Genomic DNA, 17,537 nt, shown 5'->3' with positions numbered 1-17,537 from the left:
TAATAGCAAGAGAAGTTATATAAATCACTGCATTAACAATTATTTATTAAATTCAAAAGTATGATTAGCAATATTTAAACTTAAATATTCAACATGTAAACTGCTGTTAATTGATATTATTGTAGACAGGGTTAACTAATAAAATGAACTAAAAAGCTTATACATGTAGTGATTCAACCTTAAATGAGTTGATCTTGTTATACATTATTGTTATTATTTATTATTGAGATCTAGGTACATGAAATTTCACAAATTAATGTATGATTTGAAAGATTAATTAAGGGTGTAGCTCTCTAGAATGCAAACAGGTTAGCAACATGACATAATCAGACTTTAATTTATCCAATTAATCTAATACTGTATACTAATGGTTTGCAATTTTTATAACTTATACAACTTTGTTTTTTTTGAGCTAAGCTATTGAGTTGTGTATTTGCCACCTTTGTATGTCCATATTAACTTTTGGTATGTGGGAGTGATGAACTTTATTCTGTAGGTGTGTTATCTGTAATTCTCCGAAATTCTGCTCTGATTAATTCCACATTACATATTAATATCTGTGTCTGGACTGTTGGCTTTCAAAGTTCATGATAAAATTTGTGATCCTTGTGAAATGCTGACAATCTAACAAATGGGTTGTCAAGCTGATGGCTAGGGTCTATGGGGGAGGATTTTCTTTGGTCTGCATTTTCCTTTCCTCTGAGTATTTGCCTTCCTCTTTATTTCTGAAAAAAAATCTTTATCAATTTTCAAACAATGTGTCTGGGGCATCACCGCTAAATATTGTCATCCTGTCAATGCAAATGAAAATGAGGATGGATATATAACAGACTGATACTGCATCTATTGCTCTAAATCAAAATTAACTGGGTGAAAATCATAACATCAGGTGAAAATGGCTGTGTACTGTTCTAGTCTGATTTCTCCACCAATTAAACCCATGTCTCTTCACCAATTAGCAGTTCAGGAAGTAAGAGTTCTTTTGGTATGAGTTGAATATCAGAGAGTTTCTGCATTGCTCATGGTCAATACTGTATATCTCCCTAAAGGAACTGAAGCAAAATAGATTGATTGCTCATTTATTTCATTTACTGTTCATGGGATCATGCTATGTACAAATTGGTTGCCACGTTTGCCAACAGTCACCATACTTTAAAAGCTTTCAATTGGGTGTGAAGCTTTTTCAGACATCCTGGAGATGTGAAAAGTGTTATTTAAATACATGTTAGCACTTTCTGTCCTTCATCAATGAGATAAATCATATCAATTCACTTACAGAAGAAACAGAAATGATACAAGGATATGTTAATCAATCCCATACTGCTTTTATCAAAGGGACTGAATCAAAAATTTGTGCTGAAATGTCATGGCTCCACTGCAAACATGAGCAGTCTTTGAACACTGCTCTCACTGGAGCCCAGGTCTGTTCAGTATACCCTACACTATTTGTCAGATCCCAATCAAAATAAAGTTTGCCAGCTACTTTTATCAGGAAGACACTGCCCCCCCTTTAAATATGATGTGGAGGTGCCGGTGTTGGAATGGGGTGGACAAAGTTAAAAATCACACAACACCAGGTGAGAGTCCAACAGGTTTATTTGGGAGTACGAGCTTTCAGAGCGCTGCTCCCTCATCAGGTAGCTTTGGAAGAGGATCATAAGACACAATTGAAAGCAAAAGATTACAGTGTCATGCAACTGAAGAGATATATTGAACAAACGTAGATTGCTGTAAAGTCTTTCATCTTTTAGAATGGGTTGAAGGTTTTGGTTCATTAATATGTAAATCCCAGAACTTCTTTTAAGTCACATTCTCGAGATAACTTAAAGTTTTATTTAAAAAAAGAGACATCTCAGCACAGACAATGCATTAAAGGTGTGTGGTTAGAGTCTGTCTGTAGCCCAATCTTGAGTCAGACTTGTTCTATTTCCAAAGTAGGAATTTATAAAATATTACATGGATTGACTGCCTGCATTGACTGTCAGCAGACTGTGTGCTTTTTGAGCAAAATAGATTGTATCTGAAAATATAATTCTGCAAATGCAAATTCACCCCAGAGACTTATATGTGTGCGTGGCTGCATGAGAAAGAGAGAGAGTGAGTGTGTGCATGAGTGTCAGTACGCATGAGAAAGTGTGTGTTACCATGTGTGTATGCTTGGTAAACTGTGTGTGTGATGGAATATGCACCTGTGAGAGGGTGTGTGCGTTGGTGTGAGTGTGGGGGGGGGGGGGTGTATGTGTGTGTGTAATAGAGTCAGAGAGAGATATAGAGATGTACAGCATGGAAACAGACCCTTCTGTTCAACTCATCCATGCCAACCAGATATCCCAACCTAATATTTGCCAGCACTTGGCCCATACCCCTCTAAACCCTTCCTATTCATATACCCATCCAGATGCCTTCACCACTTTCTCTGGCAGGTCATTTCAGACATTCACCACCCTCTGTGTGAAAAAGTTGCCCCTTAGGTCCCTTTTATATCTTTCCCCTCTCACTCTAAACCTATGCCCTCTATCTCTGGACTCCATCACCCCAGGGAAAAGACATTGTCTATTTATCTTATCCATGCCCCTCATGATTTTATAAACTTCTATAAGGTCACCCCTGAGCCTCCGATGCTCCAGGGAAAACAGCCCCAGCCTATTCAGCCTCTCTCTATAGCTCAAATCCTCCAGCCCTGGCAACGTCCTTGTAAATCTTTTCTGAATCATTTCAAGTTTCATAACATCTTTCCAATTGGATAGACTAGAACTATTCCACAATAATTCCACAATATTCCACAAGTGGCCTAACCAAATTCCTGAACAGCCGCAATATGACTTCCAACTCCTGTACTCAATACCAATAAAGGAAAGCATGCCAAACGCCTTCTTCACTATCCTATCTACCTGAGACTCTACTTTCAATGAACTATGAACCTGCACTCCAAGGTCTCTTTATTCAGCAACACTCCCTAGGACCTTACCATTACGTGTATACGTCCTGCTCTGATTTGCTTTTCCAAAATGCAGCACCTCACATTTATCTAAATTAAACTCCATCTGCCACTTCTCAGCCCATTGGCCCATCAGATCAAGATCCCATTGTACTCTGAGATAACCTTCTTCGCTGTGAACGACACCTCCAATGTTGGTGTCATCTGCAAATTTACTAACTATACATCCTATGTTCACATCCAAATCATTTATATAAATGACGAAAAGTATTGGACCTAGTATCAATCCTTGTGGCACACCACCGGTCACAGGCATCCAGTTTGAAAAACAACCCTCCACCACCACCCTCTGTCTTCTACCTTCGAGCCAGTTCTGTGTCCAAATGGCTAGTTCTCCCAGTATTCCATGAGATCTAACCTTGCTAACCAGTCTCCCATGGGGAATCTTGTCTAATGCCTTACTGAAATCCATATAGATCACGTCCACTGCTCTGCCCTCATCAATCTTCCTTCTTACTTCTTCAAAAAACTCAATCAAGTTTGTGAGATATGATTTCCCATGCACAAAGCTATGGTGATTATCCCTAATCAGTCCTTGTGCTTCCAAATACATGTACATCCTGTCCCTCAGGATTCCCTCCAACAACTTGCCCACCACCAACATCAGGCTCACTTGTCTATAGTTCCCTGGCTTATCCTTACCACCTTTCTTAAATAGTGGCACCACGTTAGCCAACCTCCAGTCTTCCGGCACCTCACCTATGACTATCAGTGATACAAATATCTCATCAAGGGGCTCAGCTTCCCACAGAGTTCTAGGGTACATGTGATCAGGTCCTGGGGATTCATCCACTTTTATGCATTTCAAGACATCCAGCACCTCCTCCTCTGAAATATTAACATTTTTCAAGATGTCATCATCTATTTCCCCACATTCTATATCTTCCCTGTCTTTCTCCACAGTAAACACTGATGCAAAGTACTTGTTTAGTATCTCCCCCATCTCCACACAAAGGCCACTTTGCTGATCTTTGAGGAGCCCTATTCTCTCCCTAGTTACCCTTTTGTCCTTAATTTATTTATAAAATCCCTTTGGATTCTCCTTAACTCTATTTGCCAAAGCTGCCTCATTTCCCCTTTTTGCCCTCCTGACTTCCCTCTTAAGTGCACTCCTACTGCCTTTATACTCTTCGAAGGATTCACTCGATCTATCCTGTCTATGCCTGACATATGCTTCCTTCTTTTTCTGAACCAAACCCTCAATTTCTTTGGTCATTCAGCATTCCCTACACCTATCAGCCTTTCCTTTCACCCTAACAGGAATATACTTTCTCTGGACTCTCGTTATCTCATTTTTTGAAGGCTTCCCATTTTCCAGCTGTCCCTAGACATTCGAACATCTGCCCCCAATCAGCTTTTAAAGTTCTTGCGCAATACTGTCAAAATTAGCCTTCCTCCAATTTAGAACTTTAACGTTTAGACCCTGTCTATCCCTGTCCATCATGATTTGGAGATGCCGGTGTTGGACTGTCACAATCACCTGATGAAGGAGCATCGCTCCGAAAGCTAGTGCTTCCAATTAAACCTGTTGGACTATAACCTGGTGTTGTGTGATTTTTAACCCTGTTCATCACTATTTTAAAACTAATAGAATTATGGTTGCTGGCCCCAAAGTGCTCCCCCACTGACACCTCAGTCACCTGCCCTGCCTTATTTCCCAAGAGTAGGTCAAGTTTTGCACCTTCTCTCATAGGTACATTCACATACTGAATCAGAAAATTTTCTTGTACATACTTAACAAATTCCTCTCCATCTAAACCCTTAACACTATGGCAGTCCCAGTCTATGTTTGGAAAGTTAAGATCCCCGACCATTATCACCCTAATATTCTTACAGATAACTGAGATCTCCTTACAAATTTGTTTCTCAATTTCCTGCTATTAGGAATACAATCCTAATAAGGCCTTTCTTACTTCTCAGTTCCACTCAAATAACTTCCCTGGATATATTCCCAGGAATATCCTCCCTAAGTACAGCAGTAATGCTATCCCTTATCAAAAACGTCACTCCCCCTCCTCTCTTGCCACCCTTTCTATCCTTCCTATAGCATTTTTATCCGAGAACATTAAGCTCCCAGTTCTGTCCATCCCTGAGCCATGTTTCTGTAATTGCTATGATATCCCAGCCCCATGTTCCTAACCATACCCTGAGTTCATCTGCCTTCGCTGTTCGGCCTCTTGCATTGAAGTAAGTGCAGTTTAATTTATCAGTCCTACCTTGTTCTCTGCTTTGTTCCTTCCTGCCCTGTTTGACTCATTCCCTTTCCCACCTGTACCAGTCTCAGATTGACCTCTTTCCTCACTATCTCCCTGGGTTCCTCCCCCCCGCCCCCCCCTTACTAGTTTAAATCCTCCGAGTAGCTCTAGCAAATCTCCCTGCTAGTATATTAGTCCCCTTCCAATTCAGGTGCAATCCGTCCTTCTTGTACAGGACACTTCTACCCCAGAATAGATTCCAATGATCCAAAAATGTGAAACCTTCTCCCGGCACCAGCTCCTCAGCCACGCATTCATTTGCTAGATCCTCCTATTCCTACCCTCACTAACTTGTAGCACTGAGAGTAATCCAGATATTACTACCCCCAAGGACCTCTTTTTTAAATTCCTGCCTAACCTTCTATATTCTCCCTTCAGAATCTCATCCTTTTCCCTTCCTATGTCGTTGGTTCTAATGTGTACAATGACCTCCTGCTGGTCCTCTCCCCTTTGACAACATTCTGCACCCTCTCTGAGACATCCTAGATCCTGGCACCAGGGAGGCAACACACCATTCTGATTTTTCGCTGCTAGCTGCAGAAATGTCTGTCCGTGCCTCTGACTAGAGAGTCCCCTATCACAATCAATCGCTTGGATCCCAATGTACCCTTCATTACATTAGAGCCAGTCTCGATACCAGAAACTTGGATTATTGTGCTACATTCCTCTGAGAGTCCATCAACCCCCTCCATTTTCCAAAACAGCATACTTGTTTGAAATGGGAATAGACACAGAAAACTCCTGCACTACCTGCCTACCCTTCCTACCTTTCCTAGAGATAACCCATCTATCTCACTGTATCTGTGGCTTTTTGCCCTTCCTATAACTGCCATCTATCACATCTCCTAGCTCTTGTAAACTCCTTATTTCTTCTAACTGTCGCTCCAACCAATCCATGCGATCTGATAGGACTCGCAACCAAAGACACCTCCTGCAGACATAATCATCAGTAACATGAAAACTCTCCCTAAACTCCCACATCCGACAAGAAGATCATATCACGTTACTAAAGGCCATCTTTGATCCTTTCCAATCTACAGACCCAGAAAATAGCACTGTCTTTTTGCTCTAAAAAACAGTGCTCCAGGCTAACTTAGTACTTATGGTTTATATTTTTTAAATTTAATCAAGAGACAGATTTCAATAAAACACGTAATCAAGAAAGAACCCACTCTACTCACTACTGCAGACTTACAGCCAGGTTACACATTAAAAGCTATGTACTTATTTGTTCCTGTGCTGTGAGCTCTTCCACACAGGTTCCTTCAAGGTCAGCTGTGAATTTCGCTGCTTGTTAATTTTTCCTTGATGCATTCTGACGTCCAGCAATATATGAACTCAAACACAAAGGCAGTAACTGTGCAGATTCACTGCTGTGTCAGTTAGCAGTGTTGGTTTCTTTTTAACTCACCCTCATTGACCATGTTCTCACTGCCTTTTGTCTGTTTTTCTCCCTTTTAAAAGTGCCATTGTTTTGACTTGCTTTAAATTCTGTGTCTTATGATCCTCTTCCAAAGCTACCTGATGAAGAAGCAGCCCTCTGAAAGCTAGTACTCCCAAATAAACCTGTTGGACTATAGCCTGGTGTTGTGGGATTTTTAACTTTGCCCCTTTAAATAGATATGCTAAGCGGACAGGTCAGCAAGAAAGGAGGAATGGACAGTTTGAATTGCTGCTCATAAAAAGGAATTGATGACAACTGATAGACCCTTCCGCAAGTGTTAAGAGAGTAACAATAGGAACTGTGGGTTTATCCAAGAGGAAGTCATGTTTGAAAGTGGCAGGAGAATAGGATGGCTGAAGAGTAGTGATGAGGTAGGGTTTGTCAGGAGGAGTTTTGGGGACAGACTGTGTGGTTGGAAGTTAAAGGGACTGAAGAGGGGAGAAGTGAAAGATGTCACAACTGGGCAACAGGAAGGGAAGGAGAAAGGAGTGAATGGTTCAAAAATTGTGAACAAGAAAAAAGGAGATAGAAATTTAAGGCTAAAATCTGAAACCAAAATATGCATGTGAATGAGCAATGATTAGGTAAATCAGTTATTTAAGATACAAACATTGACATTTTTACATTGTTAGCAGCAGTTAATGAAGCTTAACTCAAACGCAAACTTCCTTGGCAATTGTCCACACTTACTTCAATTAGATCAAGAAGGGTGATATTGATTAATCTAGTGTCACCGGGTCAGAACTTGACACTACTCATGCCCCTCAGTCATAAACATGTATTAGCTCATACTCATCATTTTAATCTCCATTTTGCCAGTGAATTAAGATAAAAGGTTTTCTAACGATCTTCCGTTCTCTTTTGTGCTTTTCATTAATTCTGTTTTTTATTCTTATTATCTCTTGTTTGAAGCTCTTTTTTCTTCCTCTCTTAGTTTTCTCTCTCAATACCTTTATTTTCTCTCTTCAATGCTCTCCACTTATGTTCCATTGCTTATAGAATCCCTACAGTACAGAAAGAGCCCATTGAGGTTGCATTGACCCTCTGAAGGGTATCCACCCAGACCTACCATGGCTAACCCACATAAACTGGACACTAAAAGGCAACGTTTGGCATGGCAATTACCCTAACTTGTACATCTTTGGACTGTGGGACATATCTGGAGCACCCAGAGGAAACCCACGCAGACACGGGAGAATGTGCAAACTCCACAGAGACAATCACCCAAGGCTTGAATGGAATCCGGGTCCCTGGTACTGTGAGGCAGCAGTGCTAACCACTGTGCCACTGTGCAGCCCTGCTGTCCTGCTTAAGCCATCTGACTGTGATGTGAAACAGAGAAAATTTAGTAAGCGAGAGAAAGGAGTGGTATTATCTTGCTTCTTCTATCGATGTTCAATATCTTTTCTGGACAACCCACAAAACATGAGTAACATGTTTCAGGACATTATCTGTTATGTATAACTTCTGAAAATTAAACTTAGTAATCTGACAACTTCTAGGTAGAACAGATAATTTCCTTTAAGTTTGTTTAACTCAGATTTACAATGTATTGTAAGATCGTTTCTCTGATTGTCATACCAAATGTTGCCTCATCTGGTTGGCCCATAGAGATCTAATATCTTGTAGATTACAGTGTGACTGGTAAAAAAACATACTCAAACAGCACACATAGATACATATATTTTAAATATTCAACATTCCATGAATTCTATGTTCCCCAATTATGGCCTCTTGTGTATCACCCGTACCCTTGCCCCATACATTGATGGCTGAGCCTTCAACTGTCTGGGACCTAAGTTGTGAAATTCTCTATTTAAACCTCTCCACACCATTCTCTCTTGCCTCAAGATCCTCCTTAAAATGTCGTTTTTGACCAAGCTTTTGGTCACTTATCATGATATATTCTCATGTGGCTTAATTGGTGTCGAATATTGGCTGATTACATTATTGTGAAGCACCCTTGAGGAGGTTTTAGTGAGTTAAAGATCTAGGAGCAGTAATAGTCAAAGAGACTATTTAGTTATCGAGTCATTTAGTTATAGAGTCACACAGCATGGGAACAGACCCTTTGGTCCAACCAGTCCATGCCGACCATAATCCCACCTGCCTGCACTTGGCCCATATCCCTCCTAACATTTCTTATTCCTGTACTTATCCAAATGTCTTTCAAATGTTGTAAATGTACCCGCATCCATCATTTCTCTGGAAGTTCATTCCAGACACAAACCACTCTCTGTGTAAAAAAAATTGCCTCCATGTCTTTTTTAAATCTTTCTCCTCTCACCTTAAAAATATGCCCCCAGTCTTAAAATCCCCCACTCCAGGGAGAAGACACATGCCACTCACCTTATCCATACCCCTTATGATTTTATAAACCTCTATAAGATCACCTTTGAACCTCCTGCATTACAGTGAATAAAGTCCCAGGCTCTCCTTATATCTCAAGCACCCCATTCCTGGTAAATCTCTTCTGAATCCTCTCCAGCTTAATAACATCATTCCTATAACATGAAGACCAGAACCGGACACAGTACTCTGAAAGCGGTCTCAGTAATGTACCATATAACCTCAACATTGTGTCCCAACTCTTATACTCAAAGATCTGACTAATGAAGGCAAGCATGCTCAACACCTTCTTAACCATCCTATCTATATGTGATGCAAAGTTCAAAGAATTCTGTACCTGAACCCCGAGGTCTCTCTGTTCTATAACACTGCCCAAGGCCTACTTTTTGTTGTAGAAGTCTTGTCTTTGTTTGTTTTGCCAAAATGCAATACCTTGCATTTATCCAAATTAAACTCCATTTGCCACTTTTCAGCCCATTGACCCAATTGATCATGATTTCTTTGTAATCGTAGATAACCTTCTTCATGGTTCACTTTACCACCAATCCTGGTGTCATTTGCAAGCTTATTAAGTTTCTGTATTCTGTATTCATGCTTTCTGTATGGCCTTAGGAGAGGACAAATTTCCAGCTTTTCTTAATTTTTAAAAATATAATTCATTCGTGGATGTCTCTGGCTGGACCAGCACTTATTGCCCATCTCTATTTGCCCAGAGGGCAGTTAAGAGTCAACCATGTTGCTATGGGTCTGGAGTCACATGGAGGCCTGCAGAGTTCCTTCCCTAAAGGCCATTAGTAACAAGATGAGTTTTTCCTGACAATGGTTTCATGGTCATCGTTAGACTCTTATTTCCAGATTATTATTGAATTCAAATTCCACTATGGTAGGATTTGAACCCAGGTCCCCAGAACATTATCTGGGCCTCTGGATCAATTGGCTTGTGATAATAACACTAGGCCATCACCTACCTCCATATTACCTGAGGGGGGGAAGACAGGACTTTATTTTAATATCTCATCTGAAACAAAGAACTAACTACAACTGAGCTCAGTTCTGTCCTTAAATGACATGTGTGTCAATACAATTCACTTTCCAATAGTGCTAATTGGGGAGAGTAATATAATTTTCCTGATAAGCTGGAAATTCCTCTTGATTCTGCACACTTTTCTTTAATCACAGAAAAATTGAAGTTTAAATTGCATATGTTGGTTCCTGGTTCCCACACACTTAAGGACATAAGAAAGTAGACAAGGGCTGTATCTGACCAAATATTCATGGCCAGTTTTTGGGGAAGTGGTTGCTAACACTGAGTTAGCTGGAAATAAATTTCAATAATACGATAAAGAGGCCATGCTGATGAATGAGCTCATTCCCCTTTGTACTAAACTCTCAACAAAGTTATTTTCTCTGACGTAAAGACTAAATGCACAATTTTCCAAATGACATAATTAATGTGATGTTTTAGCCCATGCTACACTGTACCCACAATGTCCGCATACACCATGCGGACTCCAGTGGTTAAAGAAGGGGCTCGCCAACTTCTCAAGGGCAATTAGTGGTGTGCAATAAATGCTGAACTTGCCAATGATGCTCACATCTCATGAACAAATGATAAAAATATAAGGAATTAGCTCAGCTCTATGAACTGAGGATCAGGCTTCTCGTCATTTGAAATTTGTCACAATTTGACAGCCCAGGATAATCCCACAAATTTCTACACTTATCATGGAAATCCAAGTTTGCTCCTCACATACCACAGTTTTGCAAGAAGATACCCTAACACATTGAAAGCATTGGGCCAGGATTCTCAATTGTCCATCAGGTAAGATTGATGTGAGTGCACTTTGAAAAGCACACCTGGATGGCATGGCAAAATTCCAACACTTCTGGACATGTTGGAATTTTGAAAATGATGGAGGTAGGAGAAGTTGGGAATGCACTTGCCTCCAACTAATGGCATAGAAGCTCCATGGTGAGCTTGTTAATGGGCTGGAAGATGATTTTTGAATTGCAGATTGGTAAAATTGAACAGTCTATATTTTTCTTATATTTTTCTAAAGTTGAACAGTCTATTGCATGTTGGTGTATAGCTGTCAGTTTCAGTGTTGGGACCAATTAAGTTTTCTTTTGTGATGAAACATTTTTACCATAAGGGATTTTGTTTTCTTGCAATGCTGCTCAGTTGGCCATTTGGCTAATTTTGTGTATGGTGAAACTACTTGCTCTCCAGTGTGTTGCCTCCTGTTCTCTGCAAGATAGCAGCAGGCAGGCATCATCATGGCTGCCGTCTCCCTTTAAGCTTAGTGCTTTGCAGGTAGAACTCAGTGCTGCTAACTGGGCATTGAACTTGGCATAACCCAATTAGGACATAGCGAGTTTTGAGAAGATTTGTAGCTCAGGTTGAGGTTCTGGATGTAGGTTTGCTCACTGAGCTGGAAGGTTTGTTTTTCAGATGTTTCATCACCATACTAGGTAACATCATCAGTGAGCCTCCAGATGAAGCCTCGTGGACATTTATATTTGAAGGTTGTGTCACATAACCAACAGTTGGGATCTGGGAAGTTATTACCCTAGATTGAAAGTTAAGTTTCTGGTATCTCTGGTAGTGAATAATTTTCCACACGTGTTAATTTTTCAAAATATTTATTCACGTCATCTGGATGTTGTTGGCTCGGCTGTTCTGAGTTGCCTACAGGGCAGTTAAGAGTCAACTGCATTTCAGTGGATCTAGAGTCACATGTAAGTCAGACCAGGTGAGGACAGCAGACTTCCTTCCCTATAGGACATTAGCGGACCCAGATGTTTTTTTATGACAATTGATAGTTGTTACATGGTCACCATTAGGTCAGCTCTCTGTTCCACATTTTTTATTGAATTCAAATTTCTCCATTTGCCATGGTGGGATTTGAACCAATTTCTCTCAAAGGAAAAGCTAGGACTGATTTGTTCGATTATACATGAAGAAATGCTCATCTTTGATTTTGTTATGCAGAGAAACTATTAAACTGGAGGTAGAAATTTGGAGCTGGGAATTATAGAGAAGTAATTTGCCCCCTTCACACTTATTCCAGTGCTAGTTCTTCAGATGAATCTGTCTACTCTGATCCCAATTCCCCCATCATTTATATGGTTTTACAAATACATTTCCAAACCCCTTTTAACTTATGTTAGAATTTCAGTCACGAGAATGGTAATGTAGTGATTACCTTACTGGGCTAGTAGGCTGAAGTTCTGAAGAAAAGTCATGTTGGACTTCAGATGTTAACTCTGTTTCTCTCTCCACAGATGCTGCCAGACCTGCTAAATTTCTCCAGCACTTCCTGTGTTATTTCAGATTTCCAGCATCTGCAATATTTTGTTGTTATTATAGGCTTGAACTAATAATCTAGTCAGAACATGAGGTCACACCCTCCCAATCAGGTCCACACAGCCAGGGTAGCTAAATAATGACCAGGAACAGAAATCGTGATTAATTACTTCAAATATTGTGAAGCATTACTGAACAGTGGAATTCCCTGATAATCTACATGTATCAGAGTACACACAATTAATAAATGAGCCTTGTGTGTAGGAATATTCTGACTGAGATCACCCAAATGCCTATATGTGAAGGAAAGGGTTTACAAGTGACCCTCGGCTGTGTTTAGACTGCTGCTGCTTTGGGTTTGAACAATTATCACATCAGACTTAGGTTCAAAGGTTTATGACAAATATGCAATCGAAGTTGTAAGGGCCTTTAATAAGGTAAATGGGAAAAACAAATTATCCCCATTGGTTGGTGAGTCAGTTATGAGAGAACATAGGCTAAAGATTGTCAGCAAAAAAAAGGGAGAAGAAAGGGGATTTGTTTTTGATGCTTAATATTTTGAGAATGTGGGAAGCTCATCCAGAAACAGTGAAGAAAGCAGAATCTATAGTAACTTTTAAAAGGGAAGTGGGTAAATAATTTTAAAATTCTTTTGAAAGGTATTTTAATTGCATAACCATAATGCTTATTCAAGCCTAATCTTGATGATGGAAAAATGTGCATTTATTCTGTGCCTTTTTATCACAGAGTGCTTTATGCCCAACAAAGTACTTTTATAGTGCAGTCATGCTGGTCATGTAGAAAAACAGAAACTAATTTTCAGATACCACGCTTCTGCATTGGAACAATAAGTTTGGCAAACTAGTTTTAGGCGTTGATTGAGAGATAAATATTGGTCAGGGCATGACAAAGAATTCTAGTCCTCATTTTTAAATAGTTCCTTTGGATCTTTTATGTCCATCTGAGAGAATAGGTTTAATAGCTCATCCAAAAGACAGTATTTCAAACAGTGCAATGATGCCTCAGTGACTGAATTTTGTGCTCAAGTCTCTGGAATGGGATTTGAACCCACAATATCCTGACTCAGACAAGTCAGAGTTATTCATCATCAAGGCTCAAACATAAGGAATAATGACAGGGGAAAAGGTGATGGTGGAGTACAAGATATAGTTGGTGCCAGTAAACCTAAATTGCAGCAAATGATCAGGCACCTTCAGAAGAGAAGGGGTAGATTGGGGCAGCAGCAAAATATTACAAAAAGAGAAATCAAAGTTAAAATGTAACAAAGCAATAAGCAATTCTCACCAAGTCCTTCCAAGTTTGCATCACAGATTCCCAAGTGGTTGCACAATTCACTGATAGACACAGGTGTCTCAATTATTTCCGTGTCTTTTCCAAATGTCATAGTTAAGTGTTCAGAGTGATCATTGCCAGTAATTTTCCATCAGATGAGAGACAAGTTATGTCATGAAAATTTTTTCTGGGGGCTACTTCTGTTTGTGACGCATTTCCAAGAACTGGATCGTATTTAGCTGTACTTATTTTTGCAAATTGCCACAGGGCATAAATGCTTGTAAGATAGGTCAGCTCATCTTCCTTCATTGCCAAAATAATTTGTAAGTAAATAGCATCTTATTTCACTTCTCAGAAACATCTAATGCACTGAATTATTTTGAAGTGCTATGAGTGTTATGTAGGAAAGTGCAGCTGCCAAGATACCAAACACAACAAATTATGTGATTGACCCATGAATCCACTTTTGTAGGAAGAGCTAATTGTGAGATGAATGCTGACCAAAATACTGCTTTTCTTCAAATAGTGGCGTGGGATCTTTAACATCTACCTGAAGAACAGAATTACAAAGAAAACTTCAGCAGTGAGCAAAACAAGTTTCATCATTAACTCTGATTTACTGTCCCGTGTTATGGAACTGTGTTTGACTTTATGGACCTAACCTAGGGATGGCAAAAACCAACCAGGACTCTGTTCCAGTGACTACTGCTGGAAAATGTGTATGTAGATGCCAGAGAAGGACAGAATCAAATTTGCACATATAATTTCTCCATCTTCACCTGCTTATGTTTACTGCCAGGACTATTAAGTGAAGAATGTGTTGTTTGGTGAGGCAGTGAAGGGTGCTAGTGCTATAGATAAACATTTCCAGAAGAAATAATCAGAAAATAAAAATTATGTCACATATTCAGCTTTTTCTTTATTTCTCCAGAAGAATTTGTTTTACATTTTAATACAAATTTTCTCTCCTCCAAAGGCATTAATAGGATACAATTCTATAGGGACCATGTGGTCACAAATGACACATTCATTCGTGATATGGTAGTCAGATTTTCCACCATAGTGAGGCTTAGCAACATGGAAATGTCTGGACAAAAAAGATCACAAACCTTTGCCAAAAATAATTGCACACCAGAGTACTCCGATTTGCATGTATTAATGAAGTCCCTATAAATTTATCATTGCTACTTACAGGATATTTCAAGTGAAGAGTGGCTGTCACATTTCCTCACAAAGTAGTCATTGAACTTCAAATAAACTGCAAGCAATGTGTTTTGAGATATTTTGATGCATGTAGCTCTATAAGTACATCCACCATCATTTCACCAGTGTCCCCCTTTATTTGAAAAGGGTAGGAGGTCATTTCACTAATTCCTAGAATGAAGGACTTATCTTATGAAGTAAGATTTAATAGGTTAAACCTTTACCTATTGGAGTTTAGAAGAATGAGTACTGATCTTATTGAAACATATAGAATCCTGAGGTGACATGGTAGGGTGGATACTGAAGGAGACTAGAATGAGAGGACACAATTTAAAAATAATAGGTCACCAAAGTTTGGGTGAAGATTTGTAACTCGGGTGCTCGTTGTTGTGGTTCTGTTTGCTGAGCTGGAAATTTTTGTTGCAAACATTTCGTCCCCTGTCTAGGTGACATCCTCAGTGCTTGGGAGCCTCCTGTGAAGCGCTTCTGTGGTGTTTCCTCCGGCATTTATAGTGGCCTGTCCCTCCGGCATTTATAGTGGACAACCGGAAGCAGCATGGACAGGCCACTATAAATGCCGGAGGAAACACCACAGAAGCGCTTCACAGGAGGCTCCCAAGCACTGAAGATGTCACCTAGACAGGGGACGAAACGTTTGCAACAAAAATTTCCAGCTTGGCGAACAGAACCACAACATAATAGGTCATCCTTTCAAGATGGAGATGAGGATTTTTTGTTTCTCAGAGGGTTAATAATGGTTTGTGGAATTCTCTTTTCCAGAAAGCAGTGGAGGCTGTAGTTATTGAATTTGTTCAAGGCTGAGTTAGATAGATTGCTGATCAAGTTGGGAATCAAGGGTTGTGGGGGACAGACAGAAAAGTGGATTTGAGACCACAATCAGGTCAGCCATGGTCTTATTGAGTGGTGGAGAAGGCTTGAAGGGCCGAATGGCCTACTCTTGCTCCAAAGTGCTTTGCTCTCCGCTGTGATTTTTTTCCTTTTCCTGTACAGCCATGTCTAGTCTCAACTCATTGCTTTGATCTCATGATCAGGCTTAGATCAAGAATTTATCAAAGCAAGGAATATCCTTGGCACAAATATACATTATACATTCAGAAGTACAGTTTATCATTGTTCTACCACATTCTTCTGTATCATTATGTATGCATGTTTTCAATGAATCATTCTGCTGTGTTAACTAAAATTAATGGGGTGATTTTAACTCACCCTCACTTCATAATAATCAGATAGCTGAATAGTCATAATCATGGCTGAAAACTTACTTAACTGTTTCCATTGCTGCCACCTTTAACTGAGCCCTTTTGTTGAGGCAGACTGGAGCCTCATCAGTACACACAAATCTGAGTCCTTAGGAGCCCAATAATATTTTAATTGTTTACTGATTAGAGTGCCCAGAGACCTAGTCTGCAGGAAGATCTGTAGGTAATTATTAAACTTTACTTTATGGAGTCATAAATATCTACATACATGCATGTAAATCAGGAACAGATATTGGCCATTCAGCTCCTCAAAGCTGCTCTGCCATGAAACAAGATGATGACTGATCTGTTTGTGTTTCGAATTTTGCATTCACATCTATTGCCAATAATGATTACCTGAACCACCTCCAACACATTTACATCCTTCTCTAAATCAAGAGACCAAAATTGACACAGTACTTGAGCTGCAATGCCCCATTTATCTGAGTTCTAAGTTCAATTCTTCTTGTCATAACAGCCCATTAGTCTTCTTAATTACTTGATGTACCTGCATACTAACTTTTTTGACTCATGCACTAGAACATCTCGATCCCTGTGCACCTCAGAATTCTACAGACACTTTCCATTTAAATCTACTCTGCATTTTCATTCTTCCTGTCAGAGTGAACAATTTCACATTATCCACACTATACTCCATCTGCCAGATGTTTCCGCACTCACTCAACCTAACTATATCCATCTACCACCTCCTTATGTCTTCTCCACAACATGCTTTACTACCAATTTTTGTGCCATCTGCAGGTTTAGCTGCCATGCTTCACTCTCCTCATCTAAGTAATTAATATAGATTGTAAAACGTTGATGCCTCAGCACAGACCTCTATGGGACCACATTCATCACTTCCTGCCAATCAGAAAAAGACCCATTTATGCATACTCTGTGTTTTCTGCCAGTCAGTTAATCTTCTATCCATGCTAGTATGTTACACCCTACACCACGTGCTTAGTAATCTTTTATGATTAGATTACTTACAGTGTGAAAACAGGCCCTTTGGCCCAACAATTCCACACCGACCCTCCAAAGAGCAACCCACCCAGACCCATTCCCCTATATTTATCCTTTTACCTAACACTACAGGCAATTTAGCATGGCCAATTCACCTAACTGCACATTTTTGGACTGTGGGAGGAAACCGGAGCACCCAGAGGAAATCCACACAGAGAATGTGCAAACTCCATACAGACAGTTGCCTGAGATGGGAATTGAACCCAGGTCTCTGGCACTGTGAGACAGCAGTGCTAACCACTGTGCCACTGTGCCATCCAGCTTATCAAATACCTTTTGGAAATTCAAGCACAACACATCAATGAGCTTTCTATTATCCACAGTGTATGTTACTCCTTCAGAGAACTCCAATAAATTGGTTAAACATGATTTCCCTTTCACAAAACCACATGACTCTTCCTGC

This window comes from Chiloscyllium plagiosum, chromosome 43 (assembly GCF_004010195.1).
Source record: "Chiloscyllium plagiosum isolate BGI_BamShark_2017 chromosome 43, ASM401019v2, whole genome shotgun sequence".
Classification (NCBI taxonomy): Eukaryota; Metazoa; Chordata; class Chondrichthyes; order Orectolobiformes; family Hemiscylliidae; genus Chiloscyllium; species Chiloscyllium plagiosum.
Note: the sequence above shows the minus strand (reverse complement) of the source record.